Source organism: Dipodomys merriami, unplaced genomic scaffold (genome assembly GCF_024711535.1).
Source record: "Dipodomys merriami isolate MVZ:Mamm:240054 unplaced genomic scaffold, mDipMer1.0.p SCAF_2021, whole genome shotgun sequence".
In the NCBI taxonomy this organism is placed as follows: Eukaryota; Metazoa; Chordata; class Mammalia; order Rodentia; family Heteromyidae; genus Dipodomys; species Dipodomys merriami.
Genome location: NW_027203407.1, coordinates 52655 through 58432, shown reverse-complemented (window position 1 = coordinate 58432; position 5778 = coordinate 52655). Strand labels below are relative to the sequence as shown.

The 5778-nt window shown below is 33.6% G+C and overlaps 1 non-coding gene across 1 annotated transcript; it reads right to left on the bottom strand.

Moving 5' to 3' along the window:
- Positions 1-3286: 3286 nt before the first annotated feature.
- Positions 3287-3393, bottom strand: LOC138833297 (U6 spliceosomal RNA). Its single transcript, XR_011373853.1, has one exon. It is a non-coding gene; the product is annotated as a U6 spliceosomal RNA (small nuclear RNA).
- Between the last annotated feature and the right edge of the window lie 2385 nt (positions 3394-5778).

The following is a 5778-nucleotide window of genomic DNA, read 5'->3' as shown; positions in this document are numbered from 1 at the left end:
AATGTGAATAACAATGAACTACGAATATATTTACGAGTTACCCAGAGAGAAACAATCACATGATTGGTGAGTCAGATGATATTTCAACTTTGCATTTTTTTAGAAAATGCATACTAATTTCTACAACTAGAATACGAGCCTGTATTTTGACCAAGAGTGTATAGAATTTTCTTTTCTCCATACTCTCACCAACATTATTACCTTTTGAGTTTTATGAAAGTGCATGTTTCTAATAGGTGAAGTAACCCAGACTGGCTTTAGACTCAATTCCTCTTAGTCCAACCTCCTAAATGCTTGGAATTACAAACCTTTACCACCACACCTGGTTCTTTTGGGGTTTTTTGTAAGAGTTATAATAGTTATGAAGTAGTATCATAGTAATTTTGAATTGCATTTCTCTAATGACTTCTGTTCACTAAGCCAGCATAGAAATGGTATTAAACACAACTTTGTAAACCCACTGTGATTTTCAGGGCTTTTTGGAAAACAGGCCTATTCAGAACTTTTGTCCATTTTTATTCATGTTACTTGTTAATCTCATCTTTAAGCTCTCTATACAAAATCAATAATTAATTCAAGGTAGTAGAAAGGAAAAAATTAAGCAACTCCTAACATTTTAAAATTTTCAATATCATGATATTGCTTAGATCACTTGAGACTATAAAACTCAATTTAGTTTGACCTTTTACAAGGCTATATTTATTTTATTTTATGTTTATTGCTCTTTCCAAAGCCTGCATGTCTGATTTCTCTTGGTTTCCTTCAGTTTCAAGTAGTTCAGATTTCAAACTGAATAATAAATGGAAGGAAGCAAACAAAAAAACACTGTTCCTCTCATCCGATGATGCCTCTTCAAGCATGAGGTAAGTTCATCCTTCTAAGTCCCTATGATAGGGTATCAAAAGGAGAATTCATTCTTCTAGGTCTCCCTATCTTTGCAATGTAACTTAAATGATGTAAAACACAATATACTGCTCAGATAAGTTTACGTTTTATCAGTTTTGCACATTTTCATATGCGCTTCAGCTCAGTGCACAACATTTCTTCATTATTCTGTCCCTGATATTTTTACAATATCAAGACAAGATAACCAGTTTGAATTACAGCATGAGAAGTTATCCACCTGGCTTCCTTGAAAGCAGATCACAGTCAATTGATAACATTAGTTCTGGTTTCTCTCTACATGTAATGGTTTCTGTAATACATATGGAATTATATTTAGTATTAAAAATTGCTGACCAAACTCAAAGCTTATTCATAGAAACTTAATTATTTCACCAGTGTCATACCTCTTAATTCTTAAGATAATATTTGCTGTAATGCTAATGTTATTACCATTATAATGTTGGGAAAAATTTTAATTAAAGGCACTAAGTGCACGGTCCAAAGTCACACAATGAGGAAGGAAATCAGTCAAAGTTTCCAAAAGTCTTTCAGCAATACAAAAAAGGTAGGTAAAATCTCTCCATTCTCTTACACACTCAATTCAATATACATATTGTCCAAGAAATAATACCATAGCAATTGTTGCCAAGGGTGTTTGTTTTCTGCCACATTTTGTCTTCAACACAGACTGTGTTGGTGACATTGGGTTATCATGCACAGAGATGAGCTTATAAATTGAGGTCCAAAGAGAGCCAAATTTCTTCTGTTCCACATTTCCAGTTTCCTTTTTAAAAAGTAGTAAAATTTTTAAATATCATCACGTACTGTCTTTTAAGAATCCAAAAAGGAAATAAATTCACATATAATCACTCCAAAATGCTTTAAATGTAGATGATAAAACAAACACTCATGAAGTAAATTTTCTTCTACATTTAATATGTTTCTGAAAGCCTTGTGCTGGTTGGTCACCCTTGTAATCCTGACTACTCAGGATATGTACTCAGAAGGCTGAGTTCTGTGGATAACATTTGGAAACCAATCAGAGCAAAAAATCATGACATTATTTTTCAAAAATTTTAATGAACTAGAAAAGAGCATGAATGGAGATGTAGCTAATATACTAGCTCACCAAACTAGAGGGGAAAGGCCTAGCAAGACCTTAAAGCCCTAAGTTCAAACTCTGAGCACGCCAACATGCAGGCACACACACATACACACACACTCACACACTTATTCACGTCAGTGTTTTGCATTAATTTCTTAGTTAATGATATTATATGGGTATAATAGGGGAAATAAACTTTTCCATCTCGGAACATTTTTATATGTATTTTATTGTTAAAATACCATACAGAGGGGTTTCAGTTACATGAGCAAGGTAATGAGTCCATTTCCTCTCAGGCATTGTTACCTCCTCCTTTGTTTTTTCCCCCACCATCCCTTCCTCACACCTCTACAAGTACACTCCCCTTCATCCCCCCCAACCCCACCTAAATTGTAAAGTTCAACTTTCAACATAGTGTCTTGTGCATCTCATTGTCACAATGGGTCGACCAGTATTCCTAGTTAACCATTTTGTTTCTTCTTTCCCCTCCCCAATTAGCTAAGTGTATATACAAGATTAAGGTGCACCAAAATCAAATACAGTGAAAACAGAGGTTATACTGTGGGCGAGGAACATATAAAGAAACAATAAAATACATCGTACATTATAAATACGTTTGAAATAATAGCAAGCAAGAAAAAAACCCACTTGTGTACTTACTTTGGGGGTCATTTCATTTAACATCATCTTATATGGTCATATGCCCATAGCTTTTGACCTTTTCTGCTTATCTCAGACATATATTATTTATTGCAAATAAGGGAAACCATGGGACCTATGTTTCTTTGGACTTGGCTTACTTCACTAATATAATTTTTTCCAAGCCTTTCCATTTCCTAACAAATTGGGCAATGTCATTCTTTCAGATGGAGGTATAGAATTCCTATTCTCACACACACACACACACACACACACACACACACACACACACACACACACACAATGGAAATCAATCAATCAATCTATCTATCTATTTATCTCTCTATAACATTTTCTTGATCCATTCATGTACTGAGAGGCATCAATGTTGGTTCCATATTTTAGCTATGGTAAATAATGCTGCAATAAATATAGTAGTGCTAGTAGTTTTAGTATGGTCTTGTTTGTGATCATTTGGGTAAATGCCCAGAAGAAGTATTTGTTGGGTCATAGGGGAGCGCTATGTGGAATCTTTTGAGGAACCTTCATACTCCTTTCCGAAGTAGCTGAACAAGTTTACACTCCCACCCAAGAATGCAGTATGGTTCGAATGCAGTAGGGTTCCTTTCTGGCCACATCCACTCCATCGTCTGTTGTAAAAATATGGAACACTTCATGAATTTGCTTGTCATCTTTGCACAGGGGCCATGGTACTCTTCTCTGTATCATTTCAATTTTAGTGTATGTGCTGCCGAATTGAGCACAGAACATTTTTTATATATAAAGTGTAATTGATTTTCTTAAACTAAACAATTCAACAAAAAGTAAGTTGTAAAGAATTGTTGTGAAATTTTAAAACCATGTGTTTCTTATATAAGCACACATTTATGAATAAAGTCAAGATTGGCATGTCAAAAACAATATAATTCCAGATATTTGTTGTTCAAGAGATGTGTAAGAGGAGGAATTCAATTATTCTATACAAGGCACCTCTCATAATGAACATTGAAGCAAGTGTTAAGGTTTGTTAAAAGTTTTAATGTTTTAAATATTTTTAATTTTGGGAATTTGCTTATATATATGCCAAAATTAAGACTGTATGACAGGTCATAAAAATTTTCCATAAAGTATTTAAGATTTATTGTAGCAGCATATACTACTAAGTGTGTACATTTCAGAGTTTATAGAAATTTTACTAATGATAATTTGCAAATTCTTTGTGTAAAGAAGCAGAGTGAAGAGTTAAGACTTTGTTAATTCCACAGTTTCTGTTAAAACTTTAGGGCTTCCTTACATTATAGGTTAGCGAGGAACAAATGATGATATAAGCCATATACAGATGAGATGAGCCATAAATAATAATCTTAGTGGGAAACTTTAAAGACTACTCATAGCCTATAAAACTCTTATTGAACATCATAATCTTAGGCAGTTTTAAATGTACAGGATTATGAAAAAATAGTAAAACCTAATATGTAGTATACTTCAAATACTGGAAACACTGGTAATTGTTTCATTTTTCATTTTATTAATCATTAATATTTAATTATTGGTTTTGTTTATTGTAGCATTGTTTTCCTTGTTGTAATATAATACAACTTTTTGTAAGTCGTCATTAGGAGGTACTTTGAGAATGTTACTGGGATGGCCACACCATGTTTTATAGGTGCATATGAATTTACAAAGAGCAAAATTAAGAACAAAATACTCATTAAAATTTTTCTCAAGTAGAGTCTGAACCAGGAGTGTTAAGTGTCCACAGCTAAAATCTTAGCCCTAGGCTGAAGCAGCCGTCTTACAGAGTTGAGGACACAAAAGTTTTTGTTGGTCGTGGGGCTTGAAATCTTGGGCCTGGGTGCTTTCCCTTAGCTCTTTAGCTCAAGGCTAGTGCTACCACTTGAGCCACAGGACCACCTTTGTCTTTTTGTACTGATGTGGTACTGAGGAATCAAACACAGGGCCTCATTCATTCTAGGCACGCACTCTACCACTGAAACCCCTTCGCAGTTCCTGAGAAAGTGTATTTTAAAAAGTCATCTAAACAACATTTGCTTTCTGCTTTGGCTTATATAATGATATACATGAATATCTTTTTATATTTTTGTGAATTGTCATACTTCTAAATTTATATTAATTTCAGCCACTTTATCCTTTTCAAAGTCATGAAATATCTCTAAGAATTTGTTTCTGTAAAGACTGTTTTTGCATTTATAATTTCTTCTGAGTCACTTTTATTTTTTTCAAAATCACTTTATATTTTATATTGACGGGTTTTCACACATCAAATGCCTTCAAATGTATATATGTATTAAGGTTTGTATCCTGTCAATAAATGTGTAGAACACAATTATACCACTGACAAAAGATGATTTGCACTTCATTTATGTGCTTTTGGACTTGGAGAGTGATTTTAGGTGTGTCAACACAAGTAGAATCAGCATGAAACAAGCCAGCATTTCTTCATTTAAGATATAAGGAAAGGATACAGGTTGATCCATTGTAACAATAGGATGTACAAGACACTCTATCAGAGGGGGATGGAGGGAGGAGTTGAGGTGGTGTAAAGGGAAGGGATGGTAGAGGAAAAACAGGAGGGGTTAACAATGCTCAATAAGAAATGTTCTCATTTCCTTACTTGTGTAACTGTAACCCCTCTGTACAGTATCTTTACAATAAAAGTATATATTAAAAAGATACAAGGAAAATTTCTGTACTTATGGGAAGTTATATTTGTCATTCAATATCAGCAAGGTATTGTTTTTAGGATGACAGGCATATTAAAATTTTGGATACTCAAATTCTCTACAAAAATAAATATATTATTTACATTAGAAACTGCCCACAATCTAGTAATTGCTATGAGAAATTTTACCGCATTCTAGGTTTGTAATGGAAAGTAAATGTATATGCAATATCAACAGATATGAATTTTTTCAGATAATTTTTGTCTGCATTTTGTGGATGGAATTGGGAAAGCAATTTTAAAAAGCACAAATTTCATCACCAAGAGCTGTCAGCAAACTGTAACAAGTTTCTAATACATCAAAATTGAATGGTTTGGAACTCCAAGAAGTACTTGAATTGACACATTATCAGAAAGTGTAACCAGGCAAGCACTTTTGTTTTTAAATTTTTTGGGGGGGTCCGGT